Consider the following 15,925-nt stretch of genomic DNA (forward strand, 5'->3'; position numbering starts at 1 on the left):
TTGTAACTTCGGTCTCACCGAGTTTGCCACTTTAGGTGTAACGGTTGGATTTTGTGTGCTACCTATATATACCCCTTCACCCACCTCTCACTCGTGGGAGAAGCACTCAGAACACACTTCATTGCCAGATCCATTTTCTATGAGAGAACAACCTACTCATGTGTTTAGACCAAGATATTCCAATCCAACCATTTAAAACTTGATCTCTAGACTCCCTAAACTGCTTTCCACCAAATGAATCTCTCCTACCCATGCATGTTCTGTGAGAGAGCGATTTTGTGTTCAGGAGACTGTATTTAGAAGCACAATAGCAAGGAGTTCATTGATCTACCACATCTATTACCTTTTGGAGGGTTGTGCCTCCTATATTCGTTACGTGTCGCTTGGGAGCCTCCTACTTCGTGTCGTGGAGTGGAACCAAGATGTTTGTAAGGGAAAGGAGATCTACCGTGAGTAAGGCTAGTCCTTCATGAGCGGAAGCCGTGATGGAATAGATAGGGCCGCTTCTTCATGGACCCCTTGTGGGTGGAGTCCTCCGTGGACTCTCGTAGTCGTTACCCTCTGTCGATTGAAGTCTCCACTAACATTAACGTACGATGGCACCACCTACCGGAACCATGCCAAAAATTGTCGTGTCAACCTCATGCATTTGTTCTCCCTACCTTACTCCTTTACTTTACACTTGCATGTTTTACTTTCCGCTGCTATACTCTTAGAACTGCACGTGTAGGGTGTGCTTGACTTGCTATAACTGCCAAAGTTTCCTCTCAACTAAAATTGGGAAAAGGCAAAAAAAATATCTTATCAAGTAGTCTAATCCCCCCCCTCTAGACATACTTTCGATCCTACAAGTGGTATCAGAGCTTTGGTCTCCATTGCATTGGTTTCACAACCTAGAAGAGTATCGCGTCTAGTGAGGGAAATTATCATCATAGAGGTCCATATATCGATGGCACTAATTTTGCTAGTTGGAAGCATAAGATGAAAATGCATATTCTTTGTTTTAATCCTCATGGTTGGGCTGTTATTTGTGTTGGTGTGCAAGGCAACTTCTTTGGAGAAGGACATGAACCTAATCGTGATGCGACAGCTCATGAACTGAAGATGTTGCAACTCAATGCTCAAGCCTGCGACATCATCTTCAATTGTCTATGCCCCGAAGAATTCAACAAAATCAGTCATCTTGAGAATGCAAAAGAAATTTGGGACACTTTGGTTGATATGCACGAAGGTACTAGTTCTGTCAGAGAATCTAAGTTGGATGTGCTTCAAATTCAGCTTGACAAGTTCAAGATGAAGGATGGTGAAGGTGTCGCTGAAATGTACTCTAGGCTAGATCTCATCACCAATGAGATTGTCGGCTTAGGAAGCGAAGAGATGACCGGTAAATTCATCATCAAGAAGATATTTAGAGCTCTTGATGGAAAGTATGACACGGTAGGCAAATTGATCCAAATGATGCCAAACTACAAAGATCTCAAGCCAACTGAAGTCATTGGAAGGATTGTTGCTCATGAGATGTCACTCAAGGACAAAGATGATCTGCACAACAAGTCAAGCGGTGCTTACAAAGCTTCATGTGATGATCCCACTACATCAAAGGGCAGTCTTGTCACTGATGAAGAGATAACCCTCATGGTTAGAAAATTCAACAAGTTCTAGAAGAGTAGAGGCAAAGAGACAAGCTCAAGCTCAAGACATGATGAGAAGCGTTTGTCCAGTCGTGACCAAAACTACTACAATTATGGGAAGCCCGGGCACTACTCTAATGAGTGCTCGGATCCCTACAAACGAAGATAGGAGTCACCTCGAAGACAAAGCTCAAGAGATGAGTCACCTCGCAGAGAGAGAAGGAGTAGTGAAGATCACTATGAACGAAGACACTCACGGAGAGGCAAGGAATCGGAGAAGAAGGCCAAATACACCAAGAGCAGCCCAAGAAGAATACATCAAGCTCATGTTGGTGAATGGGTTTCTCGCTCGAGTCTGACCACCACTACGAGAGAAGCTATCACTCCAACTCCGACTATAGTCAAGATGAAGTTGTTGCCGACATTGCACTTCTTTCCTCCAACTACTACGACCTATTTGATTCACCAAATGAGGGGTTCGGAAACTACTTCATGGCTAAAGGCCCTAAGGTATCACACCCTGAGTATCTTGATTTTAATAGTGATGAGGATGACTTGTTAGGAGAAGATGACTTGCTCTTTGATAAAACTAGTGATTGCAATGAAAATGAACTTGCTAATTATCATGCTAGTCAAGAGAAATCGAGTGATGATGATAAGAAAGAAATTGAACGGCTAACTCAAGAATTGAAAGCTCTTAAGTTAGCTCATGAGACTACTCTAGAAGATCATAGAGAGCTTGCAACAACCAATGGGAAGCTACGCTTCGAGAAGCTCAACTTGGAGCAAGAGCATGAGTTCTTAAAAGCAATCAATGATGATCTTCGAAAGAAGAGTTCTTCTTATCTAGCGAAATGATTAATCTTGTCTAATTTGATTCCACAAGTTAAACCTAGGAACACTACTAACAAAGGAAAGAAAGTTTCTTCATCTAGTAACAACAATGCTAAAGCTAAATCCAATAATGTTGTTGCTAGTAGCTCTATCGATTCCACTAATGATTCTCTTAGCCAAGTTACATTTGAGAAAGAAAATGATTTATTGAAAGGGGTTATAGAGAGAGGTGTCTTCAAGAGTCTTGCCGGAAGTAAGAAATTTGAGGAAATTTTGCGCAAGCAAGGAGGACATCAGAAGAAGTATGATCATTCTGAAGAAGGTCCATACCCCATTCCTAAGTTTGTCCCCAAGAGGAGAAGTATGATCCTACTCCTCCCGAAGGAACAAGCTCACAAGATGGCATCTACCACAAGAACACAAAGGCAAGGGAAAGCTTCAAGATGACATTGACCTATTTGAATAAGCAACCCAAGCCAAGGTCAAGTGGGTTCCCAAGGACACTACTAGCTCTACCTCAACTAGTGATACCACAACTCCAAGGATTCCCATCAATTTGGTGTGGATCCCCAAGAGGAAGAACTAGAAAGTTCTTGAGGGTCCACAAATGAAACTCATTCTTATTCGTTTTGGCAAGATCTATATGTTAACAATCTCAACCATATGCATTAGCTCAAGGAGTCACACATTCCCTCAAAGGTAAGCAAGGGACAAGGTAATTAATGCATCTTTGGACATCATCCCATGTGTGTTTCACTCCATGTCCATAGAATATCTTGCATATGTTCCTATTACTATGGGACTAACCCATGTAAGTGAGAAGAGTAAGAAACAACAAGGATTGTGTAACACCCAGATGCGATCCTATCCTTATTTTGGCGTGAGGGCCTCGACAGGGATAGAAGCGCATCTTGTCGTTTCACAAGAATGGATATCGCTACAAGTACATGTACTGAAAAGATGAGATATATGGAATTGGCTTACACTCGCCACAAGCTACATCAGGGTCACATCAATACAATACATAAATATCACGAAGAAGAGCAGGGTCCGACTACGGACGAAAACAAACGAGAAAAGAACGACGTCCATCCTTGCTATCCCAGGCTGTCGGTCTAGAACCATCCTAGATCGACGAAGAAGAAGAAGAAACTCCAAATGAACAATCAACGCGCTCGCGTCAAGTAACTTTTACCTGTACCTGCAACTGGTGTTGTAGTAATCTGTGAGCCACAGGGGACTCAGCAATCTCATTTCCAAAGGTATCAAGACTAGCAAAGCTTAATGGGTGAGGTATGGTTAAGTGGTGAGGATGCAGCAAGCGACTAAGCATATATTTAGTGGCTAACTTACGAGTACAAGAATAAAGAGGGGGATGATCTACGCATAGCGGACGTGAACTACTGATGATCAAATGAATGATCCTGAACACCTACCTACGTCAGACATAACCCCACCGTGTGCTCGATCGGAGAAGGAATTCACAAAAGAGACAGTCATGGTTACGCACTCAGTTGGCATATTTTAATTAAGTTAACTTCAAGTTATCTAGAACCGGATGTTAAACAAAGTTTCCACGTTGCCACATAACCGTGGGCACGGCTTTCTGAAAAGATTTAACCCTGCACGGGTGCTCCAACTAGTCCATCACAAATTACCACAAGCCGCATAGAAATCCTCGATCACGAAGCTCGCGATCTCGTCGGACTCCTTAGTGGAAAACCTCAACTCTTAGATTACCCAAAGCATCACCGGAATCCCGATGCACAAGACATTCGTCAAAGGTAAAACTAATCCAGCAAGGCCGCCCGACTTGTCGACGATCCCGATAGGAGCCACGTATCTCGTTCTCAGGACACAATCGGATGAGTGCAGTGTACAGTGGCCTAATAGAAATCACTCGAGTTGCCCCGGGTTGGCCCCGCACACGACACTGTTTTGGACCAGCACCATCAGCACTGGGCCTCCCTGTATTATGTAAAATTACTCCTCGGGTTCATGACGCCCTATGCTTTTCAGTATTAACAGTATTATTATGTTGGGCAAATATAGTACCAATGTTGGGCCTTGCCAGACCAGCTTTAATCTAAAACGAATTATCAAGGGGGTCCCATAACAACCCCAATCGTGTTAGGAGCTCTCAATTATGGAACATAACACCAGTAGCCGAAACTAAGGGGGCAAAGGTGGAACAAAACACCAGGCTAGAAAGGCCGAGCCTTCCACCTTTTACCGAGTATATAGGTGCACTAAATGAAATAGCATTAATATGGTGATATAACAAGGAACCCATGTTGTCACATGGAAGCAACTGCACCTGCAACTAGCAACGCTAACACATGGTTAAGAAAGCGGTAACATAGCCAATCGGTGGTTTGCTAGGTTGTGAACAGGTTGAAGGTTTTCATGACAATGTTGGGAGGCTGTTATTTAACAGGTGGTAGGGAGCGAGACATAGGGAAAGAAACGATAAAACTAGCATGGCAATGGTAGTAATGGTATCTAGGGAAATGGTCATCTTGCCTGAGATCCCGCTAAGAAGAAGAACGACTTCGTGAAGCAGACGAACCGATGTAGTCGAACGGGTCCTCACTTTCCGACACGCTTGCGGAACTCTATCGAGACGAAGCAAACCGGGAACAAGAATCAACACACGATATTCACCACGGCACATGCACGACAAGATGCAATCCACATATGATGCATGATCAGCTGAATGTATGCAAGACATAGCATGTCAATTCACAACAATCAACTACTACACATTAAGTGAATTTCAATATGCAACGAGTTGCATATTGACGAAACTCCACATACGAATTATTTAGTTCTATCCCGATTAGGTACACGGCAATATTAAATATTGGTTAACATGGCACGAGGTGAAGCATAACTAAGCTATCTATCTAGGCATTTTAAATGAGGTCGGAAATGACATATAGCATCTCCGAGATGACCTCATACGTTAATTTATAAATCTGTCCAGATCTGAACTAACATGTTTTAATATTTGTTTAGCAACAAAATAAATAGGTTCACATGATTCTACGCGTCGTTCCAATCAATTTACACATAGAGAACATCTCGAACGGAGCTACGGTTCAAAAGATACGAACACCGTAAGATATGATGGCATGAATGCAATATGTGCGCAACTCACAACACCCCAAACCAAGAAGACAGCAACATATTATGAAACTACCCGAGATTCTAAGCAAGTTTCACATAGGACACGATCAAAACGGAGCAACGGTTCAACAACTACGAGCTAAACAAGAAATAGTCACAATCTGCCAAAATCAGCCACATAGCATTTTCTACACCCTTGAACAACAAGTTACACATATCCAAAATTCTCAAACAAGGCATGAGACAGCAGAGGGCAAGATGCACTACAACATACTACTAATAACATGTAGCATGGAAGCATGGATCACTAGAAAAAGAACTCACAAAATGGCATTCCACACACAGTTTCAGACTTGGTGAAAATATCAGTTTTGACAGTGCAGTTTTCGATCTGAAAGCATATTGACAGCAGCAAATATATATGCTACAGGGCACCAAATGGCATGAAAACTGACAACATGCTAGACAATCTTAAGGACTACAACTAACTCCATTGCACCAACCTCAAAAGAGCTACACATCACCAGATAAACTCATGGAAAGACAGCAACAAAATATAATAGATTTCAGACTTAGAAATATTTCAGCATCTCCAAATCATCACTATTTCCTAGCATGTTGACAACAAGCAAACAACACCTAAACATGGATTTATAAAGCAACCAAAATTACCACAGGCTAGCCTACACATCCAAGGGCATATCTCTAGTTGACAAGTCAATCATATCATGCACGGATTAAATCCCACAAAATAAACAAAAGGGCAACATGGAAAAATATCACACGCACTAACTTGCTCAAAAGCTAAAACTAAATGCATAGATAAATTCTATGGATTTTTCTACCCCGAAAACATATATAACATGAGGGGTTGCAACACAAAAATATCGCCACACGTATATGCAAGATTATGTCCTAAACACGATATAATAAACTAGCGACCGAACCTACATGCAAAAATACAAACAACTACTCTAAAATACATGGTAAAAGGTCCCTAAAATATGAGCATTTCATATACGGGGTTTGAGCAATCTGGACACGCACCAAAATAAATACGGGATAATTCCCTTTTAGGACAGCACGCAAAACTAGGCGTATGGCAAGTCAAACTACTTCAAACATGCATGCAAGTTGCAAAATATTAATCTACGCGGAAAATTACACAAGTTACATATGTAAAACGTTCTGATCTGATACACGGTTTAAAATCTACAGGCATTTGAAATCTATAGCTTTTTCTGAAATTAACTAAATCTCTGGTTAATTAGAAAATCGCCGACGGGCCGAATCCATTTATTAGGCTCAACAGGGCATGCGCTAAATAATATGCAGCGCCTAGGGCGAGAAATAGAGGCGGCAGTGGCTCACCTCGCGGCCACGGGCCGCCCTAGAAAGGAGGGTTGGGCCGGCGGATCTCGAGGCCGACTGGGCTACGGAGCTGGGCCTACTGGCCAGCTGGAGATGGGCCGCGCAGGGCAGCACGAGGCGAGCGGGAGCGCGTCGTCCACCACTGCCCTCGCTACAGGGCCATGGCGCTCAGGTCAACGGCGACCTCGCGGGCTCCAGCGAGGCAGGACGAGGGCGGCGAGGTCGGGCATCAATGGATCCGGCCATGGGGGTCCCGTTCCCGGCGACGGAGGTTCGAGACGATGCCGGGGCGAGGAGATCGGCCCGATGGCTTCCTGGTGGCGGGGCATTGGCGGCGCACGACGAGGAGAGCAGCAGCCCGATCTGGCGGCTGTAGAGGGCACATGCAGGGCGGCAGGGCGGCAGCCGGCAGGCAGAGGCTCCGGGGCAAGAGGCTCTAAGCAGCGGCGACGGGTGGAGCTCGCGGCGCGCTAGGAGAGGCACGGAGGCGCTGGCTCGCTCGGCTGCAGGCGCGACGATGGGCTGCCCCGGGCCCAAATGGGCTCGGGCAGCCCTTGATCTGGGCTGGGATGGCCGCGTGAGGAAGGAGACAGGGAAGGAGGCGGCGGGGAGCTGGTTGGCTGGGCACGGATTTCGAGGAGGAGAGAGGACAGACAAAATGGAAGGGGAGACCTTTCCTTTTATAGACGGGTAGCTAGGGTTTGCGAAATTTCACCCCGCTTTCAACCGCAAGATCGGAATCGAACAGTCTCGAACGCGGGACGGGGTAAGTACTTGGGTAGAGTGGCTAGCCGGAGACGTGAGGGAAATGGAACGACACGGCATCGCGATTTAAAACACTGAAACACGTCCGACGAATAACCAAAGACGGTGCCGCTACGGTCGACCGTTCGGGTACCAGACGGACTCCGATTACGACGAAATTTGGGAGGCGGCCTACCTACGTCTAAATAAGACCGCACGCCAAGTTTCAACCCAATCAGAGAAAGTTTTACACACACTTTTAAAAACAAGATTTTGACGATGTCGCGGGCGCGTGCGAGTGTGGTCGGGCGCTACACGGTCAACGACGAACACGGAGAGAACCGGCAATTAATAACGGAAGCAAGTTTGAAAACTGGCGGCAATGGAGTGCCGATGCAATGCAGATGGTGTGCATGACGCGATGATGATGCGATAAACAAATAAGCCACACGACAAAAATGGAATAAAGGGGGAATCTTCTGGAGCGTCGGTCTCGGGCTGTCACAGATTGCTCCAAACTCAAGATGATCTTCATCAATATTGAGCATCCACCACTACTTCACCTACTTGAAGTCTTCTACGACAAAACCCAAGGTTAGTTCATCCCTCTTAAGGGGGTGTCATATCAAGGGGGAGCTTTACTCAAAATCTTGAGTATAAGCATCTCCTAAGGATATGAACACATTAATGCTTATGTAAAGGTGGTAACCCCACTTGTGCTTAACGATGAGTATGACCTATGATCAAGTATTCTTACTTGGCTCCTAAGTCAATATACTCATATATAGATGACTTTGTCATCGCCCAAGTGCTTGATAGCTGCTAAAATGTTTGTGCATGTTCACCATATTTTCTCTAGCATTCTTATTGTGTGAGCATGTTGGTCTGCATGTGTTTGCTCATTGGAGGACATCCAATTGTTGTTATTTGGCTCTTGATTTATCTTTTGCCAATTGGATGGACAAGAATGCCTGGGACCCTTCTCTAGCTATATATGCTATCTCATCTCAAGTTCTATTCATGCTTCATCACAAAACTTGAACAAGCATCTTTCGATCCCTCTGTGTGAAGGTGCACTCGGAGTTCCGTATCGTCAAAGGCTGACTTCCAAAACTTCGTTGAAAATCTCGGTGAGACCAACTTCACAAAATCGGTTCCACCGAATTTCCAAAGCTGACCTGGTTTTTCCATCTCGATACCACCGAATCACAAACTCAGTTACACCGAGTTTCCCTGCCAACTGACGGTAGAGGAACTTGGTGACACCGATTTCGTAATCTCGGTGACACCGACAGCGAAAGAGTATATATTCAGCGGACCGGATCTTTGATTTCAGTTTGTCAAAGCCGTTTCGTCTCAAGCCCTATGCTACCCCTGTGGACCCCTGGTCATCGCCCTTGACTCCACGTGCGTCTCTGTCGATGGGAATCGCTGTAGTCGACGAATTCTTCACCAGCGTCGCCACCGTAGCCGGACCGTCGCCGAGTTAGCATACGGATCCGCCCCTTTATTTTGTGCCTCCCTAATATATCTCACGCGCATTAGAATTCTTATCCACAAGCCACAGTGTGCAGCCCTCTCCATCCACCAGATGCTCCTGTAGATTAGAGAACGAGAATTTGTTAGGGTTAGCCGTCCGCAGAACCCATCTCGGTGCTTCCCAGTTGCAAAACTCGGTCCCACCGATTTGAATCTAGGGTTACTTAGAATGGACTCGATGAGACCTAGTTGTCATTTTTGGTGCCACCGAAAGTGATGACCAAGTTTCTGTTAAGGAGTGCATTTGTCTCGGTGATTCCGAAAATTCAAACTCGGTGCTACCGACATGTGATCTCCAGAAAGCTAAAACAAAGGATTTATTTGTTCAAATCTTCAAAACATCTGGATTTTGTGATGCCCAACCCTTGTGTCTTTCCTATATCTACATCACAAGTTTTGTTGTTTGTTGTTGAGTTTTTGCTTGTCTACCAAGATGTCTGGATTAGATGATAGTCAGAATGATTTTAGAGAGCCAAGTGTTGAGATGGACTCACGCACTAGTCGAGAGAAGACTGACTCTGACCATGGATTCTACAGCTCCCATGGCTTGCCCAAGGCAGCCACCAGGCAAAGGAAGAAACTGAATTCCGGCGAAGAAGACTCAGACTTTGTGTCGGAGGAAACTTCAGCTCCTCTGAAGGCTCCATGGAAGACTGTCAGGAAAGAATATGCTAAACCTGCTGATCTGAGAGCTCCTGAATCGGCAAGGTAGAGCACAACACTTTCCACTGACAAGCTTGCTAAGAAGTCTGGTGTGAAGAGGCCCAGGAAGCGAACAGTTCATCTTGTTGGGAGAAAGACTTCCATGTATGAGGACCGTGAAGAAGATGCTCGTGAAGATGATATCCCAGCTCCTCCTAAGAAGAAGCTCATGGCCGATGCTATGAAATCTACTCCTAAGCCTCCTGCCAAGGCAAAGAATGATGTAGCTCGGAGAAAGACTACAAAGGACATTCCTGCAGCTGCCAAGGAGAAAGGTCGTGCTTCAAGTGCCCTGTTGTAGAGGAGGTAGAAGATGAGAATGCACTTGTTCCCAGGAAGCTCCGACCAACCCTTCCAGTACACAATGCTGCTCACCTAGTAGCAGAGGATATGAGGAAGAGGAAGGATGCAGGCCTGAGGAATTGGAGAGTTGTTGACCCATATGCTGTCAGAAGAAGAACCAATGTTGATCCAAGGTTTCACACCAAGGAACAACAAGACTTTTATGAGACTGTCATGTTTGACAAGAGTCCAGTTGTCAGCGATGTGAGGTATGTTAAAAACTGCTTTACTCAACTGTTCATTTCTATGGAGATTGAAGAATGAGAATTTCTTTCCCCATGTCCAAGAAAATTTCAGGCTAGTGGACATTGAAGACTTTGTTGGTAAAGATATGACCCCATGGAATGATGAGTTGATCATGCAATTTTAGTCAACTTTTCATTTCTATGGAGATGGTTCTTTGGTCTGGATGACCGATGGTCAAAAATATGAGTCTATGGTTGATGAATGGGCCACTATCATTGGTGCCCCCAAGCAGAAAGAAAGTGGTGTGGATGTGTATTCTGAAGCAAAGATGAGCCACAACACCATGGCAAATATGTACAAGTCAATTCCTCACAATTATTTGGCTAGTCACAAGATGGGCTCAGTGTACTTTTTGCAAGCACTGATACCCATCACTAACACTATTCTGATACACACCTTGATGGCTAAATCAGGTGATGATAGGATGATTTGAGCACACTCCATCAATCTGCTGCACCATTTGGACTCTCACCGTAGATTCAGAGTGATGGATTTGATAGTAGATACTATCCGGAGGATTGCTGCTGATCAAAAAAGATCATGTGGATATGCCCCTTACATTCAGATGCTTATCAATGTCAAGCTAGGCAAGCATGCATATCTCCTTAGTCGTCCCCATCTGCCCCTTCAGCCAGAATTTGAAGACAATGTTGTGGTGATGGATGAAAATGATCCCACCTCAGCTGCAGCAAGAATGGCAGCAGAGGCAATAGAAGCTGAGGCTGCTAGAAATGAGCCACCACCAGTTCCACAGCTCAAAACTCAAGCTGAGCAAATGACATTTCTAGTTAGCTCTGTTTAAGGCATGGAGAAGAACATCCACGAGATACTGCAAAGTCAGAAAAGCCTTGAGAGAGTCGTGGAAACTAAGTTTCATGACATGGATCTGAAGGTTACTGAGTTGACCACCATAGTCAAACAACTTTAACATGAAGTTGACTCAGTGGAGATCCCGCGCTCAGATGATGAAGATGATGATGAAGAAGAGTCACCTCCTCTCACTACCACACGGTTCAGCACTCACCCTAGATCAGTTGTTGTTCCTGCCCAGGAGACAAGACAAACATCTTCAGCTCAAGCATCAGCACCTTCAGCACCAACTCCAGCTCAAGCACCTCCAGTATCAACTCCTCCAGCTACAGGACACTCAACAGATGCCTTCGTGGATTCTCTTGTGTCGACTCCGTCATCAGCTGCCCAGAGGGACGAGTAGTTCTATACTTTTGGAACTTTTTGGTAACTTGTTGCCAAAGGGGGAGAAATGTATAGATCATAGACTTTGAGAGAGAGAGAGAGAGCTTTTGACTTTATTTGCTCCCATTTGGTTTCAAAAACTTTGGTCTTTTGGATGACTTTATCCCGTTATCTTTGTTTGAGCATATGCTTTACCTGGTTGATGCTACGTTATTATCCTTTTAGCTATCTTTGTGATGATCATTCACTTATCTTGTTGGTGTCATGTGCATTGCTATTCATTCTTATCTTGAATGCGCACCACCAAGATGTATCTGACATGGAAGAGTAACCCATGATCCTAATTGATTGTGCATTTGCATTCAAACGCAAATTTTTAAAATGCACAAATTTAGGGGGAGATCTTGCTTTCCACATACTTCTAAAAGCGTCGATACTAATCATTGATTATATCTTTTGTTGAAGCTTTGATCTATATGTTGTCATCAATTACTAAAAATGGGGAGATTGAAAGCACAATTGCTCCCTAGGGTGGTTTTGATAATTGATCACAACATATGCATCATTCGACTAATATGTTTTCAAGTATATTTCAGAAAAGTTAAAAAGATGCTATGGCTAAAGGCCTATGTGGAGATGCCCCTTGATGCAAGAAAGGAATAATATTAGCTCAAGCTTCAAGCTGGAAGACTCTTCATTTTTTTATTTGTGAGAAATCACTTTTGAGTCCATAGGAAAGCCAATACTATTAGAAGGGGGTGAGGTAGTAAAATGAACTGATTGCTCAAAATGCTCAAAGTTAGCCACCAAAATACTCAGTCATTTTCCCAAATATCCATTCTGTCAAATTCCACATACTCAAATTCGGTGTCACTAACTTCCACATTTTGGACCCATCGAGTTTGACGTCAGACAAAAACCATAGCCATTCCCACCAAATCGATGCAACCGGATCCATATCGGTGCTATCGAGTTCAGTGTGACCAACATTCTGTTGCCAAGATACACAAAATTGGAATTTCCGAGTTTGAGTATCGGTGCCACCGAGTTTGGGCATCTGACTGTTAGCTACCGTTTCGGTGCCACCGAGTTGTGTATATCGGTCCCACCGAGATTCAAAAGTTCTGCCTTTTGTGCTAATCGATACCACCGAGTTTGTAACTTCGGTGTCACCCAGTTTGCCACTTTAGGTGTAACGGTTGGATTTTGTGTGTTGCCTATATATACCCCTTCACCCACCTCTCACTCGTGGTAGAAGCACTCAGAACACACACTTCATTGCGAGATCCATTTTCTGAGAGAGAACCACCTACTCATGTGTTGAGACCAAGATATTCCAATCCAACCATTTGAAACTTAATCTCTAGCCTCCTCCCCAAACTGCTTTCCACCAAATCAATCTCTCCTACCCATGCATATTCCATGAGAGTGATTTTGTGTTGAGGAGACTATCTTTAGAAGCACAAGAGCAAGGAGTTAATTGATCTACCACATCTATTACCTTTTGGAGGGTGGTGCCTCCTAGATTGGTTAGGTGTCGCTTGGGAGCCTCCTACTTCGTGTTGTGGAGTGGAACCAAGATGTTTGTAAAGGCTAGGAGATCGTCTATTTCATGAAGATCTACCGTGAGTAAGGCTAGTCCTTCGTGGGCGGAAGCCATGGTGGAATAGACAAGGTCGCTTCTTCGTGGACCCCTTGTGGGTGGAGCCCTCCGCGGACTCTCGCACCCGTTACCCTCCGTGGGTTGAAATCTCCACTAACATGGACGTACGATAGCACCCCCTATGGGAACCATGTCAAAAATCGTCATGTCAACCTCATGCGTTTGATATCCCTACCTTACTCCTTTACTTTACACTTGCATGTTTTGCATTCCGCTGCTATACTCTTAGAACTGCATGTGTAGGGTGTACTTGACTTGTTATAACTGCCAAAGCTGCCTCTTAACTAAAATTGGGAAAAGGCGGAATTTTTATCTTGTCAAGTAGTCTAATCCCCCCTCTAGACATACTTTCGATCCTACAGCTCCTCGGGAAGGGCTTTGATGATCGGTGGGTTACCCGAGTTATGCAGATGCTCTCGTCTGGACGGACCGCGGTTAACATCAACGAGGAGGCTGGACCGTACTTCCCCACCCATTGTGGGGTTAGGCAAGGGGACCCCTTCTCCCCATTCTTGTTGAACATGGTGGTCGACGCCCTTGCCACCATCCTCGATAAGGCTAAGGCGGCCGATCATATTCATGGAGTTGTTACTCATCTCATGGGAGGGGGAGGGGTCTCCCTCCTGCAATATGCTAATGACACTATTATCATGGTGGAAGGCGCCGAGGATGACATTATCAACCTCAAATTCCTCCTCCTATACTTTCAGCGGATGTCGGGGCTCAAGATCAACTTCGACAAGAGCGAAGTATGATCCTTGGCTACTCTCCCGACGAGGCCCAACTCATCGTCGCCCGCCACAACTACTAGCTTGGGTACTTTCCCTCCTCCTACCTGGGGTACCATTAGTGACTCCCGCGTCTCCGTCGCAGACCTCCAGCCTACGGTGACTAAGCTCCAACACCGGATGGAACCATGGCAAAGCAGGTGGTTGTCCAAGGCGGGCAGGACCGTTCTCATCAACTCCTCCATGTCCATCCTTCTCATATTCGTGATGAGCTTCTACGGTCTCAGTGAGACTCTGCATCACCAGTCCAGTCTAGATTTTACTCGGCTGGTGAGGGCGATAAACAGAAATACCACATGGTCAGCTGGCCCGACATCTGCAAGCCTCGTGACCAGGGAGGTCTGGGGATCAAGTCGTCGGAGCGCATGAACATTGCATTGCTGACTAAGCGGTTGTGGAGGATTGCCAATGGTGACGGTGACCTCTGGTTGGACATCATTAGGAACAAGTACCTTCGGGGCCAGCTCACCAGGCTCTCAGGCTCTCTGGTTGGACATCATTAGGAACAAGTACCTTCTTCCAACGCTCCGCAGGCTCTCAGTTCTGGCAATGGGTCATCCAGTTGCTCCCTCTCCTATGCATTGGATCCTCCATCTCGATCGGATCCGGATCCGATACGTTGTTTTGGTATGATCGATGGGTCGGTGACTCGCCGTTTGTTGTCCGCTTCCCAGACTTATTCTCCATCACGGTGGAGCCTAGGACTTCGGTCGAGGTCGCCCTTTTGGACTTAGGGCGCCTCGCGTTCCGCTGCCCCTTCGATCCTCCTGAGATCGCTCCCTGGGATGAGATGCTGGAGTGCATCGCCTTCCACTCGCCCAATGTCGACATTGCCACGGACCGCATGTCTTGGCACCTGGAACCCTCGGGCCGCTTCTCCTCTAGGTCTTTGTACCAGGCCATCGCCCCGTCGACTGCCTGTAGGCCTTCACTGCCATGTGGGACATTAGGTTACCACTAAAAATCAGAATCTTTCTGTGACAATGGATTAGGGGTCAGGTACCTTCAGGGGTGGAGGTGCTCAAGCGCAATGGCCCTAGAGATGGGATCTGCCCTCTGTGCGACATGGTGGAGGACTCGAATCACATCTTCTTCACTTGCGTCACAGCTCAATTCCTCTAGAGTTGCTTTCACGACGCTGTCGGTGGTCACTCGTGCCATACCAATGTCCCTGACCTCTTCACGGAGATTCAGCCCGTCCACTCGTCGGCCCACCACATTAGGTGGCTCACCATCGGGGTGCTCACGTGAACTCTCTGGACTATTCGCAACAAGCTTGTGATTCAGCGTGTACCGCTCCGACGTGCCACTGACGCAGTTTTCAAAATGTGTGGTTTCATGCAGCTCTGGCGGTCGCTTAGCTGCTCCTCCGACCGAGACGCCATCAACAACATCGTCGCCAACCTTCGTTTGATGGCTCTTTGCATGGCGCCCCCGCTACCGCCACCACCTTCAGAGCCGGATTAGTCTAATGTGGCTTTTCCATCCACCCGCTATTGAGTTAGGGTGTGTGTTTCTTAGGGCTTGTTTTTTTTAGGGAAAGACAAAGCTTTATAAATCAACCACGCTCGGGCATATCGCCCGACACGCAAGAAGCCACATTGGGCGGTACAATCGAGTCCCATTCAACACAGCTATGAGCGACACACCTACTGCCTATCTGGGCTAGTTCGTGTGCAACTGTGTTCACATTGCGCTTACATACAGTGATATTCCAGTAAGCGAACCATATTTTGAGCTGG

This window comes from Hordeum vulgare, chromosome 7H (genome assembly GCF_904849725.1).
Source record: "Hordeum vulgare subsp. vulgare chromosome 7H, MorexV3_pseudomolecules_assembly, whole genome shotgun sequence".
Classification (NCBI taxonomy): domain Eukaryota; kingdom Viridiplantae; phylum Streptophyta; class Magnoliopsida; order Poales; family Poaceae; genus Hordeum; species Hordeum vulgare.